Here is a 12888-nt window from a genome sequence, read left to right as displayed (position 1 = left end):
GAGCAGGTGTTCATGCTGTCTCAGCAGGCAGAGATGGTATACGTTGCATCAAACACAGTTTGCTCAGCATGTGCTCACACCTCCCCTGACCCCTACACTTCCTGGCTTTGCTACCATGAAAGCATCGCAAGAAAGGAGGTGTGTTTGAAAGCAGTGTGGGTGGATCTTTTTAGCAATCAGAAGCTCTCAGCTGCACAGACAGATGAGCAGCAGCCATTTTTTAAAGCCAGACTCTTCCTCTGTCCCTGTTTAAGCAGGGCCCCTGCCCAGCCCCCAGCACTCCTGCTGGGAGCTGGCTGGTTGCCGTGATCATGGCACTGGCATCACAACCTGTTCCAGCAGTTCCCAGGCTGATTCCTTGCCTGCCCAACCTATGGATTTTGCAGTGTTTCTTGAGGCTTGGCCCATTTCAACAGTGTCTCTACTTCTAGGTACAGAAGGACATGACATTTGTAGGCATTCACATACCATATCAATGGAAGAAAGCAGATATGCTTACTTATGCAGAAAGGCTGAGAGAGCTGGGACTGTTCAGCCTGGAGAAGAGATCTTATCCGTGTCTATAAATACCTTAAGGGACGGTGCAAAGAGGACTGAGCCAGGCTCTTTTCATTGATGTCCAGTGACAAGACAAGAGGCAATGGGCAAAAAGTGGAACCCAGGATGTTCCATCTAAACATCAAGAATTACTTCTTTACTGTGTGAGTGATGGAGCACTGGCACAGATTTCCCATAGGGGTTATGGAGTCTCCCTCCTTGAAGAACTTCAGAAGGTGACTGGACATGAGCCAGGTGTCGAAGCTTGAGCTATAAATGTTGGATAGGTTCTAAATATATTAATCCCTAGACATAGTCCTAAAATTAATTTTAGTTGTGTTTTAGTGGTGCTATTGAGTGATTTTTATCATTGAATTTTATTCAACTGTAGTGGAATTCTGCAGGAAACTGTTAACTTTATATGATAATGGGAAGAGAGAGTAAGCAGGTGGGGGATGGATAAAATGCAAAAGCTTGCCTAGGTTTGAAGGTATTTTGCATTTTATTGAATCCTTACAATTCATTCTGGTGTGGCTCTGTTGTTTGAGCAAATCTTTTTGAATCTATCATAATAATCAACTTTTATGGATTATTCAAACACATTTGAAACTGCCATTGAATCAGAAAAGCTGAATCGAAGCCAACTCCACTGTACTATTCTTACTCATATCTAGTGATATGCTGGATTTATTCATAATACGAAGCAAAAAAATATGATTTTTGGTCAGCTGTATACATGTGAATTTACATTTGTTCTCCAACATTCGTGAAAAAGACTGGCATGCTGCTTTAGAGTGTGGAATACAATCTATCAGGCTCTCAATAAACTGGAGAATATATATGTGGTTCAACCTATCTAAAATGAGATGCAGCACTAGCAATATGGAGAGCCCCACAAGGCTAGCAATAAAAGTAGATATACAGTATCTGACATCAGATTGTTTCAAGCTTAATTTCAGTAAAGTAATAAGGTCAGGAAAAGAAACGCTCAGTGATGCACAGATTGATGCTATTAGATAGAAACTACACATTGGCATCCAGCAAACACTTTTTTGTCTTCCTCTCATGGACAGAGCACAACGATATTCAACATAATCCCTACAGATTTATAACCATAAGATTGGACCAAGCTTAGCCTGCTGCGGTCAAGAACAGTACTAAAGCTAAGCTATATACACATTTATTAACACCAAAAGATATTATATTACTCTCATTTTCCAAATATATATATTTTCCAAATATTCTACCAAACACACGCTAGAGTCTGTTGACACACTTGTGGGCAGCCATTAAGGCCTGAAGGCGGATCTTTAAAAGTATCCCATATTACAGCCTTGTTATATATATATGTATGCATTATATATATGTATATGTGTATATATACCAACAAGATGGCAGCAGTGCGTAATAGAACTGAAGGCTAACTCTTTTGGAGACTGAAAATATTTTCCTTTTGTAAATACTCCAAGTGAAATAATTTGTTGCTCATGAGTATTTCATGTCAACTTTCAGCTATCGCTAAGAGGAAAAAAACACTTTGTATCACCCCTAATTGAAATTCATATACTTTTCAGTTAGGCCTGAGAAAAACAAACATAAAAAGGTTCAGAATTGACAGTACTAGGAGTGATACTTCCCATACTTTGCAAGCCCCTGAGTCTTTTGACCTCTCTTTGCTTTGCCACCAGCAGAGGTAAATCACCAGTCTAGGCAAAGTCAGGCAGATTCTTGCTGTTCATGTCACTATTTTGCCGTGAAACACAAGCAGGAAAAGTAACTCCATTCAGCTGCTGAGGAAACATCAAGTCTCAGGAGTCCCTAAGAGTACATTCTTTTCAATTTAGGAAAGATCCAGTTTGTAGGTTGCAATCCTGACTACTCTTCTGCATTCTCGTTAGAGGCTGGTATGTCGCATCGATTTTGTTCAAACTATATTCAGTTTTCAAAGGGGAGAGTCTAGTCTTTTTAAACATATGGGATATGTAAGATAAGAGCTACAACCCTTTTACCATGAAAAAAATACATCCTTGTTTATACAAATACCATATCTGATGAAAACTTAGGTAAAAAATATTTGTATTTTTCTCACATAGTTAAATGATTACATACAAATTAATATCCTTATTATTAATAGCTACATCCTAAAGCCATTTGGGGGGGGGGGTGATGTTACACTTTCCTCTATTTATATCCCATGTGTCTGTCCTCTGTCACTCTCTTTCTCTTTAATCTTGTTTGAGTGTACGGCTCACTCGTCCTTATTTTATTGACTCAATCACAGGCACACTGTCACTTTTTATAAAATGGTCACTGCAGAATCACATCAAGCAAATTCTTGATTCTGCAGTCAGTAATTTAGTGCCTTTATGGAATTGCAATTTCAGGGCTCACTGCTTGTTTTTCTAAAATGTACTTTAGGAATTAGTTACTCCAGCCACAAATCAGTTGAATTTATGCACAGTTGTAATACAGTTTATGGCCTCATGGTACATTGCTTCAAAAACAGCAGATGTGAAATTATGATAAATATAATGAGTGTTTTTTTGCCTGATCTACTGGAGTAGAGAAGGATCTGGAGCGTGTTTACCTATCCCATACAGTACATTTAATGTCTTAGTCAGGACTCCTGACAAAGGCTGATTAATGTCCTCATCTCTTTTATTAAAGATAAGAGTAGCACTGCAGTCAGGAGATAGAAGGCACACCATAAATCTTCGTAAAATGAGCAGTCAAATAATCACTCATCAGAAATAAAATCTACATACATTAACACTAACACTCAGCCTACCGTGTGCCCAGCCATAAAAAAAAAAAAAAAAAAAAAAAAGGAGAGAGACCAGACGGATTTCCGGAAGTTTTAATTTCAACTAGTTCTTTAAGTTTAATGTTACAGTTCCCGTAACCTGGATGCAAAAGCTGGCATTTAAAAGCACATGTGAAAGGACCAGATGCCTTGTCATTACATTAAGAGCATGAAGCAGGCAACAATTAAGCGATTCACTGGAAAGACATAATGCTGATCTATGCTAGCAATTAATCACAGAATACATTAGACAATGATGGGTGACCTACAAATTTTTGACAAAATAATTTTTCATCATGTTGGCGATTTCTTAGCCTAATATGCCTGCAAGGCACAGAGTCCAAACCTGTCATTTATTCCATCTCTCCTTGACAGGCGGCAACCTGTCTTCCAGACAAAATGAACATTATCTGTGCTCACTAGACATTTAGTGCAGGGCTTAGCTTATGACTAATGATAATAGGCAGACAGAAATGTTAGAGTCTGAAATAATGTTCTCTTTGTTAAAGAAATTTCTTGAGGTAGAATTTTTTTTCCCAAAGATACATAAAGATAAAAACTGTTTTTATCTGATTTTTTAATGCAACTTTAAAAAACAACTTTTCATTTCCCAAAATAAACAGAAAAATAGCATCTTTTTTTTTTTTTTTTAATTTGCATCCCATAAGACTTCATGCTACTTGCTGCAAGAATTCATGCTAACAAACTGCTCATGCAACAGGGATCTGAAGTACAGATTTCAACAGAGAAAAGATTAATAAACAGCTTTGCTTAATAGCTGCTGATTTTAGTTATCTTATTTTTGTCAGTTTTACATAAATGAAGTAGACTAAACCATTCATTTACCATTCATTTTTACCTGATAATAATGTAACCATAGACAGTCCTCATATTATTGCTCTTGTTCTTGGACAGATATATGAGTGGATGGAGCCTAAATCCATTGTGATAGAAAATATGTTAGAAATGTAAAATGATGAGAACAGGTTGTTTATTCATATTGACTTTTAGTCTTCATTAATATACCAGTGTTGTACATTTTGTGATAGTTATCCACTGGGAGAATAAAATGTAAAATAATTTATTAATTTTTGGTCTTACCAAACATTTATGGAACAGTGAGCCCTAGCTAACTCAGGATCCAAGTGCCAGGAGCAGAGGAGACAGCAAACAGACTACAGAGTGTTTTCTGTCTGTATGATGAAACTTCAGAAGCAAAGTCTTGATTGAGCACTCATTCAGTCTTCATCACACAAAGACTCTAGTCATGCTATTTTATGCTGGGTTCTGTACAAACATAGAACAATCAACATCCCAGAGGCTATACTTGAACGAATTAATCTTTTGCACCTTAGATTTAAGCTGGGCGCACATTTGGGTTTTGATTTTATTCCCTCTGAGGTCTTTGGCAACCTTTACACTGGTAACTGGATAAAACCAACTAAGAGGACAATTTTTAAGAAACAATGGAACTTAAAGCTGAAAATAAAGTTTGTTATGTCAGGAGACTGAAAGCAAGTTTAAATAATATATATTTTAAATACTTCTATAAAAACTAAATTCTCATAAAGTGTGGAGGTAATTTTAACAAGATGTGCATCCTCTTAAAAATATTTAGGTTGTTTTATCTGGTATAGTTCAACATCACACATGAATTTGTAAAGATTTGTAAATCAGAAAGTTATCTTCACATAGAATTTCATTATTGAGCTGAAAATAACCCCAAATAAATATATTTTGCACTGGCCCAAGGTTTTTACATTTCAGCAGACAAAGATGTACAACAGGACAAAACTTGTCCTGTTTCCTACATTGTATTTGTTATTTTACTGTTTACAAAGTGTGTGATATAAATAGTTAAGGACAAGAATATTCTGACTAATGATTTGGTTTTGACTGAAATTGCAGTTATTTTTTTCTTAGAGGTTGACATTTAGGTTTTTACAAAATGGCAAAAAATTGCACGTGATTTCTGAAAAATGTTTACTTTATCTCTGAAAATTCAGTAAATATATTGAGTTTTTGTTACTACTTTTAAATCAAATCACACAGAAATCATGTGTAAGTTACAGTGCAGTGTTTGGGGGTGGGGGGGAGAAGCTTCTGTATTTTGTCTTAAAATATGTTGACTGAAAAAGAATGAGTGAATTATCTTTTCATCTTTTAAAAATACCAAAGATTTCCAGTTAGGGGATTAAGGTAGTATGATTGTGAAAACTTATATTTTAATATCCATCTAATGTTTGGAAAACAAATACCCTTGGTCTTCACTGGCTTCAAATCCTTAATATTTTCTGAGGATCCATTTCATCTCTTTTAATACGAAAAAAACCACATAATCTTTTTCCCATGATAAGACCTAGCACTATTTATTTGTACTGATTCATCAGTCCTAGTTCTATAAGCAACAGAAAGGAACAGCAAAAATACTTCTAAATCAATGCAATATTTATAAAAGTAAGTGTTTTTCCTCACCTTGAATCCAGTGGGAAATTCTTTTTGTTTGTTTGTTTGTTTGTTTGTTTGTTTGTTAACGCAAAGTTGACCCAAATTGTCATCTATCTCCCAGCCTGCGGACAGGAAGCAAAAACAAAATTTTTTTGAGTACTGCTATCTAACAATCTGAAGTCAAAATCTTTGTTGGAGTCTATCATTAAAGGAGTGTCAACATAAAAATATATTTTATAGAGCCAGTCTAGAAGACTTCATTGATGTTTGTGAATCTGAATTATGAGCTTACTTGTTAATTTTGCTTTTCCCCAAAAACATATTTATATTTTGTCATTATGATCCTTTTAATTTACTCTGGGGGAAAGAAGAGTAGTGTCCTTGTTCAAATACAAACTTTATTGACATGTTACTTATGTAAGATTCAGGAAATACTGATGAGTAAAATACACATCTGCTATGGCTTGATTAATTCATGTACCTATGACACTATAAGTTTTAAGTTTATTCATTAAACCAATAAAAAATGTTTATTGTTTAAAGGAATTCAATGGTCAGCTTACAAGCAATTGACTCTTCAGGTTTTAGGCATATAAAAAGTATACTGGAGAGTTCATCTGTTGGAATGGGAACCCATGATACATGGGCCTTTAGAGATACTAATTTCCAAGCAAGGGGACACATTTTGACTTCCTGAGAATCAGCGTGTATAGAAAAAACTTTTTTTCCTGTGGGAGTGAATAGGTATTTTATGATAACTTTAAATATTCTATTTTCTTTTGCATTATAAACATTCTCAGCAGCTTTTTGTATGTCCTTTCACTACCACCATTTTGAAAGTCTGAATTATTACTTGACTTGAATTTCCTGACAACCTCTACTTCAAAGTCAAGGTTTTGCCTCACTTTTATGAAGCTAAAGTCTCTGTCTTTTAATGTTGTGAAAAGGTATAGCTCCCTCTAAGAAGTCTATTTAACTTCAGGAAATTAAAGTTTAGCCCTAAAGATGAATATGGTGTTTTTAGAGGCTGATCTCTTCTTCTGTACCCTTTGAGATATATATATTTATATATATATATATATACACACACACACATAATGCTCAAGTCTTATAGTGCATAATTAGGAGATGTACCTCATTCAAACGCACCTTTGTCGCACACATTTTTCACTTGGATACCAAAAAGCAATCCTGCATCTCACTTACTGAAAGTATCTACATGTTCTCTGGACAAAAGCCCAAGGGCAACACAAATGTCAGCTGCCTTTTTTTTTTTTTTTTTTTTTTATCTACTACTTGAACTGCCTCAAACTCTCAAAAGATTCTGGACATGTGCTTTTAAGCCAATCATAATTCTAGTGTGTGAATGCTCAAGTTTCTAGTGCCATTCACCTAAGAATAGTAGCTTTTGAAGGTTAATATAGTTTCATTTCTCATGTAATTACAAAAATATATGAGAGGATAGATGGTGATACAACCTTACTAGCTTTGTGTATTCTGATTATGTGAAAATGAAGAAGAAAATCTGTACTAAATATTAATTTTGAGTGCAGATGGAAAGAACAAAAACTAATTTGCTATTACATTTCTTGCTTTTACATCAACACAAAGTAAATTCAATTTTTAATCAAAAGAGCAAAATAACCTTTACCCTCCTTAATTACTGCACAGAGATAGAATTCTAAGTACTTGGGAATTTTCAGAAAATGAAAGTAGATTGTCAGTAACTGATCATAATGCTACAAACCTTGTTTTCAGTTTGCCCAGATTGTTCTAGGAGAATAAACAACTATCTATCCCAAATATTAAGCCACATAGCCTGATCTTCTTCTGGTGAAATTTTCAGAGGAATTAAAAGAAGTTTAGCAAAAAAAGTTAAAACACGCTGAATTCCAGTGGGATTTTGACACTTCTTCCCGTCTTTGAATATATCATCCCACAGATCAGAACTAATGTTGAAGTTCTAGCTAGAAACTAGGAAGTCACTGCAGCTCAGAGAAAATTAGGCAAAGGTTTGCTTTCAGAGATATTCCAGGTGTGAGCTACAGTATTTTGTGAGCTGCTATTTCAAATTTAGATAAAGAATGGTTTGGTATATGACACACTACAGAAACCAGAAAAAAACATGGAGTGAGTAACCTTATCCATAGCAGAAAGAAATTGATGTCATCTCTTAGACAAGGTAAAAGCAAAGAAATAAGGAATACATGGACAAGGATGCTATTTGATTGTGAAACTACTGCTGAGAATTCAAGTCTGCTTCACGTGAACCAACAGACAGACTATCGTTTTCAATATAAAGTTCTTATTACTTTCCCATTTTGTTGATTTTGCCTCAGTCCTTCTCTACTACACTCAAGCCAGCTCTTATTCATGTCTTTTCCCTTTACAAAATTTGCTTGCACACTCAGTAGCCCTAGCAAGGTCAGATGCAATAGTGTTGTAAATATGGGTCCATTGCCAGGCTGAAATTTCAGCTGTCTGTACTTCCTAGGGAGAGGGTAAACAAATAAGAGCCCCTGGAAGGCTACATGATGGACTTAAGGGAAAGAAGAATCAAAACAATTTCTTCATTAGGCTCCAATATACAGTCAGCGAGGAAAGAATGGAGCCATGCCACAAACACCAAGACTATTTCTGTGAGATCTGTAAAAAGAGAGAAAAATCTCATGATCAATGTGTCAAAAGCAGCTGAGAGATCTAATGGTGCTGACATGGATGCACCCAGTGCCCCATTATTTCTACCATCATTATATGGCTTTTTTTGTGTGTGTGTGTGTGTGTAGTTACTCTCAAAAGGCAATAGAAGAATGTGTTTTTACAGATGAGAAATTATTTGGGGTAATTCTGTTTGGTCTATCGCAATTATATGTTGCTGGAAGAAAAATTATATCCTTTTTATGAATGAATACTTTGTAAATTCTGTGCATTCAAAATAGTCTTGATTTATCATATTTTCTTTACTTACTTGTCTTTATATTCATCTAATTTAGGTTGAAAGATGAAAACAATACAGATAAAAATGTACAGATTATTTAAGAGAGCTTAGAGAGTGCTGCAAAGAGCAATGTAAAAGCTGAATGTAAAATCAGATGAAGACTAGAAGCCCGTTAGCAGTGTATGCAAAGATTATATGTTCATGTTATCATACTGGTGGAAGAGCAAATCAAGGACAACTTGTAGACTATGAAATAGCTGCAGTGGCTGTGGGCCAATCATGTCATAAACATGAACCTACAGAACCTGAACTGTCATTTATTTTATGTCAGTTCAGGTTCTTACTTATTTATTTTCCAGACTCAAATACAATGGAAACAATAAAAGGAAGACTCAACTAGCAGAGGTCTCACCTCTATTTTGTATAATTTGCTGCTTAAAAGCTTACAGAGTAAAACATGTAAATATATGCAGACCTGAGAGTAAGACCTCAGTAAGGAAATTACAGAGTATGGCTGAGGAAACTATGGGCCATAAACAAGAAAAGCACTATGGCTGCTAAGCATCTAGAAACCTGCTATAAATTGTTGCAGAGGTTTTGCTTCAGTGGGTTTACTATTCTGGGAGAGGTTGGCTTTTGGCTACATGTGGTGGAGAATTCACTGGGGCAGGAGATCACAAGGATTCTCACTACTCCAGCCCAGCTGCAGCTCTCAGCGCTATGAATGGGGGAATCTGTCAGAGTTATTACCCAGACCTGGCATGCATTTTTTCCTTTCAAGCAGCACGACTTGAAGAGAGAGGTACTGGAAATCTCATAATGATGCTGCTGCTTGTAAGATTTCCACTCCAGTGTTTCCAGTGCTGAACAATTTCAGATAAGACATGTAATCATTTCAAGTCAGATCTTCTGTTGATGTAAATTAGACTAGGTCCACTGGAGTCAATTAAAATACCTTAGTTTTAAATGATTTCTTTCTCCCTTAGCCTTGAGGTGTTTATTCACACCTTACTTTTGAGAATCTGAATCTTTCTTTTCAGTAGTATTATTTGTTCCTCTCGTAAAGGAGTCTGGGCAGAAAGAATCGTGTAAGCCTGTGCCTTTATTGGGGCTTATTGCATGCTGTTTTGAAGGATAGTGAAGCGAAGGTGAAGAAGCTTAAAAGCAAAACTAAATGTATAGAACAACAGGAGAGAAATTTAGGGCCAGATGTCTGAATGAGCTTGGAACCTATTCAAATGTATATGTGAAATGGACAGATTTACAAATGTCCAGAGTAACTAGTGGTAGGAAACATTCTTAAAAACTTGTTTCAATCAAATCTGAAGGCAAAGAAATTAGGAAGTTGTTCTCCTGTCTGGATCATGAGAAAAAAGAAAAAAAAAAGGGGGGGGGGGGATAAATTCATTTCCACCTTCAATTTTAATGATTTTCTAGAATAAGTCTTTGTTACTGAACTCCATCACAGTTCCTCACAGCACAATTCCATTCTTCCGGAGACAAGACAATGAAAGACTGGTTGATTCTTTGCAGCTAGCTTTGCAGCATTTCCATGCTGCACAATCCTGTTTAAAGGAGAGGTAGCTGTGGTCCTTTCTTTGACCAGAAGGAGATAATTCTTTTCTTTGCAGCCTTTGGCCAGATCTGCATGCTTTGCCATGCTCCTATTCAGATATTGAATTAGAGGAAAGTACGACTACTTTTAGTTCAAAAGAAAAATTTCCAACAAGCATGTCCCAGTCTATCAGAGGTGTGTTGTGCTGAACCTTCAATAGAAATATCCCCTAACATAGCATCCCTTCCTACTACCATTAGTAAAACAGTGGACTCTGCCAGATCATAGAAGTGAAGTAAGATGGTACATTTATGCTAATTTTTCACATTTTTATTTTTGAAAGTTGCCAACCTTTACAAAAATATAAGAATACCCTTTCAATTATGACTTGTAAGCAGTTCCAATATCTGCTGACAACAATAGAAAATAGCTCTAGGAAAGGTGTGAAATGGTATATTAATCATGACATGATGATAAATCTACAATCTAGTAATATTTTTAAAGTTAACAGCATTATTTAGTTAATGCTTAAAGAGAAATCATAGAATACCCCGAGTTGGAAGGGACCCATAAGGATCATCAAGTCCAACTCCTAAAGAGAAGAACTCCTAAAAAAAAAGAGTAGTTTGTTATGAAGATATGCACAACTAATAGTAAGCCAAATTTGGAAGCACACAAAACACTTCTTTATTCCTAGTAGCTAAATTTCGTACATGCACCTGACCCATTTCTTCACAATTTTGGATTTTAGAATACCAGGCTAAGCCTTCATCAGTTCTCTCTATGATACCACCAAAACTGAATGACTGGAAATCCAGTCATGAACAAAACCTCCTGAATAATCTGCTACTAGAAAAAACAGCTACTATTTGGTCAACCCAGTGAGAACTAACATAACTTGAGACATCATGCCTAAAATAGCATAAAGAAACTGGTAGATGCCTTGCATATGTACATGCTTTTTTAGCTATTTGCATCTTCTAAAAAAGGCTCTATTTCTTTCCTCTCAAAGGAAAACTACTGCAATATGCATATAAAGGTCTAGCTGTCTAGGCCACAAGGATCAACATAACATGGAAGGTTCCCTTCTACCTAAAAGGCATGGTCAACCTAAAGGAAAGGCAAGTTTGGAACATTTCTTCTACACGGAAACAGATTTGCCTATTCTTTTTACTTCAAGCAGAATATAACCAGTTACAGAAAATGATGATCTGAGAGTTCTGGACTAGAAATATGAAAATTCAGCCCAAACCTCTCCCTATGCCTTAGGGTGGCAAGTGTGGCAGTGACAACACTCTGTCTAAGTGAATTCATATGGGGAATGTTTTGTGCATAAGGTAGTATGGGCCACTAGCTGGTAACATTGAGTAAAATTCTACACAGTGTTCAGCTTTATCTGCTCCCATGAAGTCAGTTGCAGGTACTGCAAGACAGGGTTTCTCAACACTTACAGGGTAGGGCCTATGATTGTCATCCTAAGTAACAGAGAGGGTTTTCCAAATATACTACATAAAGGTAAGGCATAATGAGAACACAATACAGATATAAGTACCTGAAAGCAGAAATTTATGACCAAATGTGGGGAAGAACACTCCATTGGATGACACAATTAACAGTCCTGAGGAACTTTATTGATAATATTCAGCCAAAATACTATTAACAGGAGTATGACATTGCTTGTGTAGGATACTGACTTTTTTTCTTTTCTATTGAAGCTAATTGTAATGTTATAGACTGTCCCTTTATAAGTTACTATGGTTCTAGAGGTGTTTTAGAACATTTCATGCAATAAAATGTGACTCATAAATTGCTTTGATTTCTTTCACAGAAATGGAGTGTGCACAGTGTAATCAGATGTGATTCATTTATTTCTCCTAAAATGTATTCTCAAAAATCCATTTTAGGATCTAGATTTTTTGCAGAAAATCCCTCAGATTTTCCTAAGGGATCTATACTCTAATGGCACAAAAGGCAAGCCCATCAGACATTACACCAGGCATACAATTATAGGATGTGTCCTAACAAAATCCTGCAAATCATACCACATATTATACTGGACTCCCACATATCTGAAATTCACGGTTACCCAAACCACCTACCTACTGTAATCACAGCATTGTACAATGCGTGGGTGCACAGCATTCAGCCTGCTGAGATCTATTTCATGACTCCCAGTGCATACCAGATACCAGACTGGTAGATTACTATATCTGTATTCTCCTGCTTGTCACAGTGAATAAGTGATTTAATATGTAGTTGTAGAATTTATGCTTGATTTTATTTATTTATTATTTTTAGGAAAGGAAAAAACAGCATTCTTCTTACTAAACTTCTATTCACTCTCAAACTGTGATGTCATAACTATCTACCTTTCCAAAAATTTTGGACATATCCTTAAGCACCTCTTCACAAGAATAAAAAAAAAAAAAAAAATCTTTTGGGGGAAAAGAAAAAAAAAAAACATAATAGATGGAGTATGAAACATAAAATAGTGAATTTAACAATAGTTTACAGTCATCTTCTGCAGTGCATCTCAGATTGTATTGTACTGGATCATTTTGTTTGTTTATTTGTTTAGAATAGATGTACGATGATGATAAAAGAATG

Source organism: Anser brachyrhynchus, assembly GCF_964034855.1.
Source record: "Anser brachyrhynchus genome assembly, chromosome: 5".
NCBI lineage: Eukaryota > Metazoa > Chordata > Aves > Anseriformes > Anatidae > Anser > Anser brachyrhynchus.
This window is presented reverse-complemented; position numbering follows the sequence as displayed.